Source organism: Arachis hypogaea, chromosome 18 (assembly GCF_003086295.3).
Source record: "Arachis hypogaea cultivar Tifrunner chromosome 18, arahy.Tifrunner.gnm2.J5K5, whole genome shotgun sequence".
Classification (NCBI taxonomy): domain Eukaryota; kingdom Viridiplantae; phylum Streptophyta; class Magnoliopsida; order Fabales; family Fabaceae; genus Arachis; species Arachis hypogaea.
The window spans coordinates 81221126-81237205 of record NC_092053.1 but is presented as its reverse complement, the minus strand read 5'-3'; the positions used below and the strand labels follow the sequence as shown (position 1 = coordinate 81237205).

At 40.0% G+C, this 16080-nt stretch overlaps 1 non-coding gene across 1 annotated transcript; it reads right to left on the bottom strand.

The window, feature by feature from the left end:
- Nucleotides 1-1730: 1730 nt before the first annotated feature.
- Nucleotides 1731-1836, bottom strand: LOC112774705 (small nucleolar RNA R71). The gene has a single exon (XR_003189173.1). It is a non-coding gene; the product is annotated as a small nucleolar RNA R71 (small nucleolar RNA).
- Nucleotides 1837-16080: the final 14244 nt, after the last annotated feature.

The following is a 16080-nucleotide window of genomic DNA, read 5'->3' as shown; positions in this document are numbered from 1 at the left end:
AGTTTAGGGTTTTTAGATTTGACTTCACTTCATCTCTTCCATCTCTTGTACTTTTCTCTAAGCTATGAGTAGCTAAATTCCCTCTCATTGGGAGAGGGAGCTCTCTGGTACATGATAGATTAATGATAGTGATTTTTTTCTTCTCTTCATTATCTCTTTGATTTTCTAGAAGGAATTTCGTTCTTCATGCTAGTGTTCAATCATTTTGGGAAAGAGGTTGAATGTAAAATGGGTTTCATGGGAACCTTGGAAAAGAAAACATGAAACCATGCTTGAAATTCCTTCTCACACATGAGTAGATCTGGGTTTTGGGATTGGATATGGTGACATATAATTCACCCACTAATTGGATCTATGAGGATGTTTGGTATAATCAGGGACCAAGCTTATCTCTCTTCTTGAGTAATTAGACCAAGGAATTGGCTGATTATCAAGATTTGAGAGATTGAATCCCCAAGGAATTGGGGTTCAGTCAATCATGATTGCCAAGAGGTTAATGAGTTGCATGATTGAAGATGAGATGATCTAGATTTAATCCAAAGAGAGCAACATCTCCTAATCCCAATGAATTTCCCCTATTCTTATCTTCTCTATTCTTTATAGTTTTCTTTAATTTCTGTCATTACCCATTCCCCATTTACTATTCAGTCATTTATGTTCCAACACTTTACATTCTTGTCATTTACTCTTCTGCACTTTATTGCTTTATTTTACTTTTAAGTTATTTACATTTCTGTTAATTTAGAATTCTGCACTAAACAATCTCTATTGCTTAGCTTGACTAATTCACCCATTGATTAAAGATGCTCAATCTACCAATCTTTGTGGGATTCGACCTCACTCCTAGTGGGTTATTACTTGACGATACTTTGGTGCGCTTTCTAAGAAACGGATTCATTATATAGTGGGTGAATTTCGGTCATCGAGTTTTATGGCGCCGTTGCTGGGGATTGGTTTGAAATTGACAATGACTAAATTGATGGGTAGTTAGATTAAGCAATTTTATTTACCTTGCTAATTCCTTTAATTTCAGTTTCTTATTTTCTTCTTTTCCTTTAACATTTGAATTTTCGTTGTTCAGTGTACATATTTCCATTTTAGCATACTAATCCACTAACTGTTTGATCAATTGCACCAATCAATCTAACCATAAGTCTTAACAAGAGTGATTCCTTCACTTGTCTTTTGCTTGTTTGTTGCTGAATGTATGACAGGTAGAAGAGGAGAAACTTCATCCTCTTTTGATAGTGAACTAGAGAGGACCTTCCTTAGACTAAGGAGGGAAGCAAGAGGTAAAGAATAGTTGGAGAGGAAGTAGTTGAGGAAGATCTAGACGTCACTATGGAGGAGGAAATACATAATCATGTTGGAGAAGGTGCTGGTAACCATGATGGGCAGGAAATTGTGGAAGCAGCATTCTTAAACCAACCATTCATGCTAATAACATCGAGTTAAAGCCTCAACTCATCACCCTTTTTCAAAACAATTGCTCATTTGGAGGAAGTGCACAGGAAGATCCCAACCAACATTTAACCACATTCTTGAGGATCTGTGATACAGTGAAGGCTAATTGTGTCCACCCGAATACCTATAATCTACCATTGTTTCCCTTTTATCTCAGGGATAAGGGATCAAAGTGGTTAGAATAATTTCCTAAGGAGAGTTTGACAACTTGGGAAGAAGTAGTGAACCAGTTCTTGGCAAGATTCTACCCCCCTTAAAGAGTTAATAGATTGAGAGCTGAGGTGTAAACTTTTAGACAACAAGATGGAGAAACTCTCTATGAGGCATGGGAGAGATACAAAGAGTTGACAAGAAAATGCCCTCCAAACATGTTCAATGAATGGGTACAATTGCACATCTTCTATGAAGGGTTATCACAAGAATCAAAGAAGGCTTTAGATCACTCTTCAGGAGGCTCACTCAATAAGAAGAAAAACATTGAAGAGGCCATAGACATCATAGAAACTGTGGCTAATAATGAGTACTTCTATGGATGCTCTGCTGGCTCAAAACAAGGTGATTACAGCTCAACTAGCAGCTCTAATAAAGCATATGGATAAAAATCAAGTCTCAACCATCAATGTTCAAGCACCTATCCAAGAAGAAGACACCCTAGAAGTTGAATGTGAATGGGAGCAAGCCAACTATGTGAACAATTTCTCCAGACCACCATATGACCCCAATGCCAAAATGTAACACCCTAATTAGCCTAAGCCTTACCTTGCGTCGTAAAACAAAGGTTAATCAGAGGTCATAACAGTTCCAAGCTCATACGTATAATATATAGAAGAATAATATAATATCTAGAAGCCTAATGAAAGATATAGCTCAAATGTTGGATTTCAAAGCGCAAAGCGTACTATCATAAGGCATAAGAAACAGAAGTGATATAAACAAGGTAATAGTATAATAGTATAATATCATAAGGAACTAGCCTCGACTCGCGGAGTTTAAGCCGGCTAGCCATATACAGACCATATAGAAACCTGACAATTTTAAAACACTTATACAAGTTTTTCTCTCATAATACAAATTTCTAGGCTAAACAAAATACAAAAGAGAGATGTATAAACAGATAAACCAAAAAGACTCCAAAATAGTCCAGGATCCTCCGCTTCTGTCACCATCCCAAAGTAACTTACCGAGGTGGGTTGCGACCTGCATCTGAAAAACACAACAAAGATATGGTTTGAGAACCAGAGATTCTCAGTATGGTAACAGTGCCCAGTGATGTAGGATATAAGACCCCGGGACACCAAAGGCAATCCTAAGCTCCATATCCATCACAAAATTCAAGTTTAAAGCATTCTAAAACAAATAAGCATAATATAAACCTCATCATAAAATAAACCAGGTAATCTGTCTTAAGGGATTTCTACTCTAACCATACACCGCTGTCCCACAGCCTTCACCAACCTATCCTCCATGCGATTCCATCGCCACCACCTTCCGAACCTCCTCAATCCCAGTAGAAAGCACAATTAATAACAATGCAAGTAATTCACAAGTAAAAGCCTACGAGGCAAGTAGATCAAGTAAGCAAATAGACATGTTATTCAATTAGGCATACAATTACAAGTCAGCAAAGCAAACAAACAAGTAGAAAATGCATATGATGAATGCCTGCCCTACTGGCTGTGATATCACATTATCGGTTCAACTGCCAACCCGACACATCTCTATGGAGACGTCGCCCTTCAGATTTCTCATATGGAAACCCCCGAGATATAGTGCTTGGATCACTGTCCAGGTACCGGCGCCTGCACGCTCTATAGGTCCGAAGGGATGCGAGCGGGATACTCTTGCCACAGACCTCACATCTCAACGCAAGCGGGACGAACCACCGCCCTTATGCCGCTGCCACTACCTCGACAGGCGGGATCCAACCGCCGTCCCTGCCGGGCACATAGCGTCTCATATTCTCAGTAAAAACAATATTTTAGTGGTCTCAATCCGAGTCCTCGACTCATTTCAACCACTGTCCATTCATAACTCAGTTTCCAATGTCAAAAGTTCATCATTCCTTATCTCATATATCAGTCATCCTCCACCCAACGACAAATCATTCTCAGCACGCCAGAAACCTAGGCCTCCGTTTTCTAATTTATCCTAAAACCGTTGTTACAGAAACCTTAAGTTACATCCGATGTTCCAATACTGAAAATTAAGCCCATAAGTTTTAAAATGATGTTTTAGAAGCTTACAACCATGTTGGAAAGGAAGAATAGTTGAAAACAAATAAAATTTTGAGAAACAGGACGTGTGCGGCTGCACAAGGGTCTGTGAGTGCGCACACTCCTGAGAATTTTTAAATGCATGCGTACGCACACGGGTGTGCGTACGCACAGGTGTCAATTTTTACAAGGATCTGTGCACTCGCTCAACCTGTGCCAGCGCCCCTAACAGACTGACCTTCCCAACGTGTTCATCCGCACAGGTTGAAGTTTTTCCTTATATGTGTGCGCGCACAAGCTGTGCTGGCGCTGCGAACAGAACACACTTCCTTGCCTGTGCGTGCGCACAGATGTGGTGCGTCCGCACAGGTCAAAATATTTGCAGGTGTGCGCCCACACATCAGAAATCATGAAATTCTGCAACTTTGCAGAATTTCAGATTTTTAACACCAATTTTGAAGGATCATAACTTCCTCTACAAAATTCCAATTTTCACAAACTTTATATCGATTTAAAGGGTTTTCAAAGATCTTTAATTATAAACAAATTTCAATCAATTTCAAAGATTGAGGCAAAAGTTATGATCGTACAAAGTTCATCAAAAATCCAATTTTTCCAAATTTCACAATTTACACCATTCCTTACCATACACATTCCAAACCTTACTATACCATTCCAAACCCCTTTCTCTCATCAGAATTTACCTTTTGTATCATATCATACTAATCATACCACAATTTCTTTCACCTTTCATTATTCTCAACTTTATTTATCACATATACATAACATATCCACCAATCATCATCATCTCATTACCAATTCTCATTACCAACTCAACCAAGATTCATATTCATAGTCAACAATACTCATGCATCTAATCCATCATATTTCAACTTCATCATGTAACCACAATAACACATCAATACATTATACCTCATCAATACAAACAATCATCAACAACATACAATTTCCAAACCTATCCTATAGATCACTAGCCTAAGTGTCCATGAATATTATATACTACATAGAGGAAACTGAAACCATACCTTGGCCGATTCCCTTTATACACCAAAACTCAAATTGATCACCAAATAGCTTTCAACCAAATTTCAAGCTTTCAAATCCACTCTAATAAGCAAAAATAAGTTCCAAGAGCTCCCAAAGCCACAGTAATCAAAATATATACATATAAATCACCTCAAATCAACCTAGGGTTCCAATTATACATAAATTCACAAAGGTTTAGTGGCTCTTACCTTCTCTCACAGATTTACTAGCAAGAATCCAAGGCTAAGCAAGGAATAGAGCAAACCTGAACACCAAGAACCACAAAAACTCATTTAGGCACAAACGCTAAGTACCCGAAATTTTCAAGAGAGAAACTGGGAAAATTTCGTGATTACCTTAAGGTTTTCTTGGGTGGGTTTTGTAGAGCTCTTCACAAGGAATGCGTAGCCGTAAACGGTGCGGTGATTGGAGCTCTCTAGCTCAAGATATGAGCTTTGGAAGTTTGAAGTGAATAGTAACAATGGTGGAAAGCTCTCACCTCTCTCCTCACTTCAGCTGCTGTTGTGTTTAAGTTATGAGGGTAAATGTGGCTGAAATGTGTTCACTTAACTGTATTTATATGTTGGGCTTGGGCCCAACTTGGGCTCGGTCCAATCCATTAGCATTTTTAGCCCGTTTGGCCCAACTTCGGGCTAAACCTTTAAAATTAACGCCCAGTTTTCCATTTCTAACATTTTCTAAGGTTTTTACTGGTTTTCACTTTTTCTCGTGCGGTACTGGGCAGACTTGAACCAGTTCAACCGGTCCAACTGCCGGTTTGCAGTTTTTCACAGTTTTTTGCAGAAAGCACATTTTCTGTCTCAGAAAAACCTACTAAGTCCAAAAATCACCTTTAAATCCTCAAATTCTCACTCTAACTTTTCGGAATCTAATTTGGGCAATATTAATTACTTAATTAACCGGTTGATTAGATGCGGTTCTTACACAAAACATACAACCCAGGATGGAAGAACCACCAAAATATTGGGTGGGAAAACTAACAAAGCCACAACCAAGATCACAAACCATACCACAACAACCAATACAACAATCCCAACCATCATACTAACAACCATAGATCCTACCATAACTCACAAAATGCATCCTACCACTCCACTCAACAACCATTCTCAAAATGTATCATCATCAACCCCACAACCATGTGATAGAAGCAATAACTTTACAAGATTAGAGGCTGCTATATCACAATTGGCAGAGAATATTGCCACTGTTGCAGAGAGACAATTGCAAGCTGACAAAAAGATAGACTCAATCCAAGAGGAGACCAGATCCAACATAAGGAACCAAAGGGCAGTAATTTCAAAACTGGAAGCATAACTAGGGAGCTTGTCCAAACAGATACCAATGGCCACACATACATTTCCAAGTGATACCATGGCCAATCCAAGAGGAGAATGCAAGGCCATCACACTAAGAAGTGGGAAGGTAGTGGAGGAGGCACCCTCAAACCACAAGTTACACAAAGGAGAAGCTGTAGATGACTCAGAAACTAAGAAGGAAGAAGAGACACTTGATCCAGCCCCACCAAAGTAAGTCTTGAAGCCCTATGTACCAAAAGCACCCTACCCACAAAGGCTGGGGAAAGATGGAAAGGACAGCCAGTTTTCTAAGTACTTGGAGATTGATGAACCCCAATTTTGTGGTTTATCTTGTGCTTATTTTAGGGGATTTTATCACCTTTTCCCACATTTAATCAATGAAATATCATGGTTTTGTAACTCTCTCTTAAATTGTGCTTAAGTGTAAAAACATACTTTTTAGGCCCTTAAATTGGTGATTTTAATTCACTTTAATTCCATTCGATGCCTTGATGTGTTTGTTGAGTGATTTCAGGTTCATGAGGCAAGTATTGGATGGAAGAAATGAAGAGAAAAGCATACAAAGTGGAGAATGCATGACGAAACAAGGATTTGGAGTACATCAACCCACGCGCACGCGTAACAGACGCGCACGCGTGGAAGTGAAGTTGCATGGCGACGCGTACGGGCACATGAAACATACGCGTGGATAGGAAAATTGCCAAGCGACGTGCACGCGTGACCCACGCGTACGCGTCGATGCTCGCACGTGACTCACTTAAAGGAAAAACGTTGCGGGTGATTTTTGAGCTGCCCAGGCCCAAATCCAACTTGTTTCTAAGGGTACTTGATGCAGAATTAAAGATTGAGCAAAAGGGGGAGCACTTAGTTATAGAATAGCATTATGTAGTTTAGTTTCTAGAGAGAAGCTCCCTCTTCTCTCTAGAATTAGGGTTCTTAGGCTTATTTCCATCTTAGATCTAGGTTTTGATTATTGTTCTCATCTTGTTTTCTTTACAATTTCATGCTTCTACGCTTCGATTCTCTTAGTTTTCATGTTAATTTCCCTTTTATGCCTCTTTTATATTCATGAATTCTTGTTGGATATGGATCTCTTTTAATGCAATTTAATGTTTGATGTTCTTTTATTGATTATTTGAGTTGTGAATTTGCTTTCCTTGCAATTGGTATTTGTTAGATTTTATTATCTCTTTCAATTTATTATGCTTTCCTTGTATGCCTTCCAAGTATTTGACAAAATGCTTGGAAGGATGTTAGATTAGATTTTGAGCATTCTTGGCTTGGAAAGAGTAATTAGGCAATCTTGAGTCATGAACAACCAATTTAGATTGGTGATCTAGAGTTGTTAGTTAATATTATTTCCATTGACTCTAATCTCTTGCTAATTCAATTAGTGATTTGATTAGGATTTTTGGATTGAGATTAACTAGTCTTGTTTCACTTTCTCTTTTGGAAGATAACTTACACATTCTTCCAACTTTAGAGATGACGAAATAGGATAAATTATTGTTAATTATTGTATGACTAGGATAGAAAGCTTATATTTTCAATCCTTTCCATGAATGTCTCTCTTTACTAATTGCTTCTCTTAATTACTTGTCATCTTTAAAGGCTTGCTTGATTTACTTTTCTTGTCATTTATTCCATTGCCCCTTTTATAAATCAAACCCCTTGTTCCTTCATAGCCAATAATTGACCACTTCATTGCAATTCCTTGTGAGATGACCCGAGGTTTAAATACTTCGGTTAATTCTTATTGGGGTTTGTACTTGTGACAACCAATATTTTTTGCATGTGAGGATTCTTTGTTGGTTTAGAACTATACTTACAACGAGAATTAATTTTGAGAAATTTTAAACCGTACAAGAAACCGAGCATCAAAATGGCGCCATTGCCGGGAAATTGCAATGGTGCTATGTTATTGGCTATTGTATATATTGTGAATAGCTTGAATTTTTTGTTTGTTTGTTAGTTTTTGCTAGTTGTAGGATTTTTATTCTCTTTGTTTCTTGTTGACTTTTGTTTTTATTTTCTCTTATCACCATGAATTCTCATCACTTTGGCTATGAGTGTGATTCAAACTATGTTGTAGGAAATGGAAGCTTCAATGAGGATGTGCATCAAAGATTTGGAAATCAAAGGATGGAGGAGCCCCAAGCTTATGGACAACCTTCTTGGCAACCACCTCCTCCGGCTTCTTGTGGGTACAATTCAAATCTTGATGCATACCAATCTAATATATGTGACGACCCTCATTATGGTTGTCAACCACAATTATCATATGCATATGAACCCCCTCCTCAACATAGCCCTCCACTATATTCACAAGCCTCATACCACCATTTACCTCCATATGACCCTAACCCATACCCACCATACCAACCACCATATGAACCATATCTAGACCCACCACCATTCCAATACCAATACTCCAATGGACCACAAAATCCATACACACCACCTCAAGAATTTCACCAATATGAACCACCTTCCAACTACAATGATCTTCCCTCAAACAATGAACCCTCTCTTCCACCACCACCTCCCAATGAAGCCCTCATGCTAGAACTGAGAGATCTTGAATCTTATATCTTATGGAAACAAGTGAAGGATGAAAAGAAGTTTGAGGAGTTAAGAGCCAAGACGACTATCAGGGTAGAAGCCATTGGCAACATAGTCTCATCCTGTCTAAGCTTGCGTGATCAAAGCACTCACATTGTTAAATGTGGAGAAGCAACCAAAGAGCTTAGTAAGGGAGTGGAATTGGAGCTTCAAGGTGGAGAATAAGAGTCAAAGCAAGAAGTGCAACAAGAGGAGAAGGTAGAGATGATTGAACAAGAGGAAGTAGTGGTTGGATATTTAGGATATGTTGAGTACATAGAGGAATCACAAATTATAGAGCCTTCTTCCATGGAATTTGAAGTTGATGTTGAGGAGGAGAGTGCACAACCTCCAAGGCACAATATGATTGGAGAATTGGAAGAAGTGTTCCAAGCAACAAGCCCTCTTATCTATGATGATTCCGCATCAACATATGATCCTTTTGAGCTCGATGAATCCTTCCCTACAATGCTTGGAATTGATGATGAGGTAGACTTTACTAAACCTCTTATTTTTTATTTGAGTGATGGGGAAAAGATAGAAGAAATTGGTGAAGAAGAATGTGAGCTTGAGGAAGCTTGGCAAAAGTTAGAGCTTGAAGAACCTTGCCAGGTGGTGGAAGCCTCTAGAAAAGGATGGACGGGAGTGGAGCGTGCTTTTTCAAGACCGTTGGGAACTCCTCTACCTAGGTTGCCATCTAATCCTTCATTTGAGTGGGTAAAACTTCTAACTCTTAGCTTTATCATCCCACTTGAATTTGGCTTGCTTGAAACGGATGGCCAACTTAGGGCGCTTTGTGGAATTAAGCGTAAGAAGAGAATGTTTAGTGGTTGGCGTTGTAAGTCTAGGCTCATTATGGTTGGAAGCTCGAAATTGAGGAGCATGGATTGGTGTAGTGCTTAATTGAATGGGTCTAGGAGGGTAGTTTGGTGCCTTCATGAGAATTCAACTTTCTTACCACCCGGACAGAATCAAAGTGATCAAATTGAAGACAGGTGTGAAAAGAAACTATGGGATCCCGGCTTACAAGGCGTGGATCAACTTTGGGAGCCCATGGGTTGTGAAGAACTCCACCAAAGCTTGGAGTTATTAATTTTGAATGATGAAGCACAATGGATGTCCAAGCATTGGTGGATGTTCAAGGATGAATTCAAGCACAAGCCACCTTGATGAGGAGCTCCCCATAAGTCCAACTTAAGGACAATAAACAAAAGTGCTAGGTGGGAGACACCCCATGATAAACCCATATATGATGTATTTTATGCTCAATTTAAGTGATTTATTCAATCCTTCACCCACTTATTCATGTAATTTGCATGGTTTTACTTTTCCTTCCTTATTATGTGATGTATGTGAAAAACATGTTTTCTATGCTTTAGAAATATTAAAATTAATCATCCTTTATTACCATTCGATGCCATGATTTGTGTGTTGAGTGCTTTCAGGCTTTATAGGGTAAGAATGACTTAAAGGATGGAAAGGAAACATACAAAAAGGGAGTTTTGAAGAAAAGGGCAGCGATGCAAATGCATGGACGAAGCGGCCGCGTGCCCAGTGCGAAAAGACAGCGATGCGGGCGCGTGATTGACGCAGACGCGTGCCTTGAGCAGAACACAAATGACGCAGACGCGTGACCGAAGCGAATGCGTGATAAGGAAAATTCCCAGATGATGCGACCGCGTGACCCACGCGGACGCGTGAGGGACGCCACGCACGAGAAACTGCAGAAAACGCTCCCAGCGACTTCTGAAGCCCTTTTGGCCCAGATCTAAGACCAGAAAACACAGATTAAAGGTTATAATGTGGGGGAATGCATCCATTCAAAGAGGAGGTCGATCATCATTCACTTTTCATAGTTTAGATGTAGTTTTTAGAGAGAGAGGTTCTCTCCTCTCTCTTAGGTTTTAGGATTAGGATTTCTTATTATTTCAACTTATTATTTCAACTTCCTCTCAGGTTCAATATTCCTTTTACTTTATATTTCTCTTTTACTTTCAGATACTTTAATGCTTTTATTTAATTACTTATGTTGCCAAATTGGCTTATGAACCATTCATGTTAGGATTTTCTTTATTTGATATAAATTGAGGTATTTCAGATTTATGATTCTTATTTAGCTTTTTATATTCTTGGTTTTAATTGATTAACTAGAGGCTCTTGAGTTATCAAACTTATCGTGATTGTTAATTGTTATTTTTGCTAATTGAATTGAATTCTACTAACTCTAGTCTTTCCTTAGGAGTTGGCTAGGACTTGGGGATCTAACTAATTAGTCTACTTGACTTTCCCTTGCTTTCATAAAGGTTAACTAAGTGGGATCAAACTCAATTCTCATAAGAATAACTAGGATAGGACTTCCAAATTTTCATACCTTGTCAAGAGTTTTATTAGATATTAATTTATTAATTCATGCAATTTATTTTCCTTGTTCAAACATTTCAAAACCCAAAAATACTATTTTCCATAACTAAGAATAAGAACACCTCCCTACAATTTTATTGGGTTTGTTACTTGTGACAACCAAAACGTTTGTAAGAAAGGATGATTGCTTGGTTTAGAAACTATACTTGCAACGGGAATTTATTCTGAATTCTAAACCGTCAATCATTCGTTCCTCAAAAATGGTGCCGTTGCTGGGGAGTTGTAAACGTGTGTCTTATTATTGGTTATTGTAAATATTTTTTTTCTTTTACTTGTTTATTTGTTTTATTTTTCCCTTTTATTTCTATTAGCTACCATGAATTCTCACCCCTCTCGCTTTGAGTTTGGTTCTAAATTTGTTGAAAGGAGTGGAAGCTATAACAGGAATGTGCATCAAGGTCTAAGCAATCAAAGATGGATGGAGCCAAGAGGATCTGATCAACCCTTTAGGCAACAACACCCTCCAAGATATCATGGGCAAGGACCACTCTACAATGCTATAACAGGAATGTGCATCAAGGTTTAAGCAATCAAAGATGGATGGAGCCAAGAGGATCTGATCAACCCTTTAGGCAACAACACCCTCCAAGATATCATGGGCAAGGACCACTCTACAATGCATACCAAGCTGATAGATATGGTGGACCACCTTGTAATTACCAACAAGCCCCACCCTGTGCTTATAGACCATCATCTCAATGTAGCTTTGAACCACCACACTCACAAGTTCCTTTTCACCATTCACCACCGTATGACCCTTATTCACCACAATCCCAATCCAATTACTCCCAAGAACCACCAGATTCTTATTATGAACCCTCTCTCCCAACCAATGAACCCTCATACCCACCCCAACCTCCAATGAATGACAAACTTCGTGTTCTTCTTCAAGGGCAAGCGAAGATGTAAAAAGACGTACTAGAACTCACTACTGCCTTAACCGAGGTAGTAAATATAATAGCTTTCCGACATCTGAGCACTCAAAGTACTCCTATGGCTGCATGTGGAGAATAAAAAAAAAGAGCGTAGCATGAAGGAGACACTAGAAACTTCGGTGGACAATGAGGAGCATGACTTTATATTGGAACAAGTTGAGGAAGCCATAATAGTTGTAGAAGAAGAAGAGGTTGAAGATTTGGGAGATGCTGAACCTCCATGGGAATCAAGAACTGTAAAGGATTCCACTGAGAACTTCGAATTTGATGTCAAGGAGGATAGTGCACAACCTCCAAAGCATATACCTTGTGAAAAATTGGACAAAACAGACCAAGAAATTGATTCCATAGGCAGTGATGATCATGAATCAAGCTCTCCTAGTCACGAACTTACATCCGCAACTGAACTCCATGAGCCTGAAGAACCTTATCCAAGTGAATACGAAGATGACGTCGAGGTAGATTTCTCTCAACCTCCAACATATGACTTGAGTGACGAGGAAGACATAGAAGACTTTAATCAGGACGCAGTTGCAGTTGAAGAATTTTGTAAGGATGTGGAGGAATTCACAGAAGAATACAAGGGAGTAGAGCTTACAGAACCACTGGAAACACCTATCCCAAGGCCATTACCACCTAATACAAGCTTCAAGTGGGTACAATCCTTAACCTTTATTTTTACTTTTCCACTTGAATATGGTTTGCTTGAAATAGATGGCCAGTTTAGAGCTCTCTGCGGCTTTAAGAGTAAGAGGGAAATAGCTCGTGCTCAGAGCTGGTGTGCAAGATTCAATAAGGTCCCACGCTTCAATTCGAAGTGCACGGATTGGTACCAAGTTCAATTGAATGGGTCTCAGAAGACGTTTGGTCATCTTGGTGAGAATACAATTTCTAAACCACCCGGATGGAAGAATATAGATCAAGACGAAGGCGGATTTAAAAGCAAAGTTTGGGATCCTGGAAAATATTCTGACATTCGTCACCCTGGGAGCCTGAGAATCTGTTTGAAGCTGCTCAAAACGTTGGTGGAGATTTCTGGATGAATTTAAGCATAAGCCACCATAACAGGAAGCTCATCAAATGTCCAACTTAAGGACTTTAACTAAAAGTGCTAGGTGGGAGACAACCCACCATGGTATGATCGTTCCTGTTTTAATTTTATTTCGTTTTGTTTTTTTTTATATTGTTTTATTCTCATTGAACCTGGATATTATTCGTAGCATTTGCATTAGCATTGCATACTGCATAATTGTTTAAAAAAAATTTTTTTGCACGCGACGCGTAAGCATCGCTGACGCGTCTGCATCACAAGTGCATTAGGAAGAAAAAGTGAACAGAAAGTCACGCAAAAGCGTCACTGGAGGCGTGCCTTTGGCACAAATTGTTCCACCCGACCGCGTCGCTAACGTGTTCGCGTCAGTTGCGAACACATACCTCCCACGCGTCCACGTCCCTCACGCGAATGCCTGACCTGGAAATCGGCGTAAAGATCCAACGCCCAGAAATCTGGGCTGGAATCGTGCGGCTGGTGTGCGTTTAGCACAAACGTCCCACGCGTTCGCGTCCCTAACGCGAATGCGTCACTTGCAAAACATTCATCCCACACGGAAGCGTGAGCGACGCGGACGCGTCACGTGGATACCATGGCCCCCTAAATGGAAACAGAGAGTTGCGCTGAAACGACGCTGAAATTGTGCGTTTAGTACAATTTACAGCGACGCGGTCGCATGCCTCACGCGTCCACGTCATCCATCTTTTACCCAACCCACGCGATCGCGTTCGCGTGAATTTAAATCCACTAACCCCAAGTCACGCAAACCCTAACCCCATCGCGCCCCATACCCCCTCCCCCCTTTTTCTTCCCTTCTCTGCAACTCCCTCCTCTGCAACAATCACCACCACCGCCCCCCTCTGCAACCACACCACCGCAACCACCCAGACCCTCCGCCACTACCCCCCTCTCTTCCTTCTCCCCTCCTTCTCTTCCCTTATATTCTCTCCCCTCCGCCACTGCCCCCCTCCACGGTGGTTAACCTCCGACCGCAGCCTCCCACCACCGACCACCACCACAGCATCACCACCCTCACCCCCTTCCTCTTTACCCCCCTCTCCACCATTAACCCCAACCCGAAGCCCCCTGCCACCGCCCTTGCTCCGCCACCGCGCCGCCGTGCCCCTCCCCCAGCGCCGCCGCATCACCACCACCATCTCTCTGCCCTCACCTCTGCTCTTACACATACCAGGTTCTGCCGAACGCCAATTTCTCTATTACTTGTAGTTATTTGCTTATTTTTCCAATTATGTTTGAATTAGGCTAATTAGAGATGCATGTTTGTAGTGGATTCTAGGTGGTTAGGTAGCTAGGATGTGGTTAGTGGATTTAGGCCTGATGATTGCACCATTCTTGCTACCTGTTTTATTTATTTTGCAATTCTGATTTTGCTGTGTTGTTCATATTGTTCATACATCGTCCTTCATGTTTCTTGCTGCTGTTACATTGCTCTTTCATGTTCATATTATCTGTATCTATTTGCAGCTTTATTTTAATTTCTATGAACTACTTTTTCATGCTGTTTATTACTCGGGATCATCCAAGTTTAGCCGGAATGCTGCCCAATTTTCTGCAAATTGTTTTCATGTATTGGGTTTGGAATCTTACTATTTTGCCTTACTTGGCTACCACCAAACCAATGCATGCCTGCCCGGGCTAACATTCTTTTTTCTTTTGATCCCCTAGTTAATAACTTGCCCTATTGATGATTTCATGTTAGTTTTGCAACTTTTCTATCTTTCTAAATTATCATCAATAACCTGATATTTTTGCTTGAATATGAGTTGATTATTCTTTAGATTTGTGAATTTATTGTTACCTAGGAAACATTTATCATGCCACTTACTTCAACTTTCTTTCTTCTAACTCACTGATTTCCACTTTCTAACTTCTTTTTCAATCCTAACCGATCTAACTTTCAAACTTCTCTTTTTGATTTTTAACTATTTACTTTAACTTTCTAACTCAAGGCATGATTATTGCCTTTCCTAATTAACATGAGTTCTACTTATATTACATTTTGGATTGTAATTTTTCATCTCAGATTTCTAACTCAAATACAGTCCATAATGCACATATACTTAACTCATTTCATAATTCTATTGCTCTTTTGCCACTTTGTGCTTATATTATTTTTATTCTATTTGCCTACTTGTTTTCCTACTTTGTTCTTCAATTATACCCTGAAATTTTTGCTTTTCAGGATGTCTGACCCTCAGCGCAAAGAAAAAGGCAAAGCAACCACTGGCAAACGGAAAAGAGGCGAATCCTCTATGTCCATCCTCGACATTATGCACAACGACTCCAGGCGGGAAAAGCACTTTACCCCACAGGAAAAGGCTGACCCGCTCCTCACTGCCAATGATCTAGTTAAATTTGTAAACAAATACTGTGAGCTGAAGTATCTAGTGTTTGCCACCTCCAGGAACCTGTACCTGGAGAGAAATCTGAAAATTCCAGAAGAACTACAGCAGTACACCTCCGAACAGATAAAACAGAGAGGCTGGTTCTTCTTGGAGAGAAACTTGACAGAGGTCAATGCTTCCTGGGTGAGAGAGTTTTACTGCAACTATTTCAAGACTTCCCTAGATGTAGTGCACCTCAGAGGTAAACAGATTTTGGTCATTGAGGAAGCTATTAAGGACATCCTCCACCTTCAGCCTAAATCTGATCAGCCTGACGGTTTCCAAAAGGTTGAAGAGGACATGCGCTTTATGAGATTTGACTGGGATGCTGTCAAGTAGAGAATAGCCCTTGATCCTACTGTCCCTTGGGTCATGGGAAAGAACACAGTGATGCTGGTGCGCAGAAATTGTGATTACACTTTAATTATGTAAAATTCATCGCTCTTTCTTTCCCTGGTAATGGCACCAAAAACATGATGCCAATACCATGGTTCACAACTTCGCACAACTAACCAGCAAGTGCACTGGGTCGTCCAAGTAATACCTTACGTGAGTAAGGGTCTAATCCCACGGAAATTGTTGGTATGAAGCAAGCTATGGTCA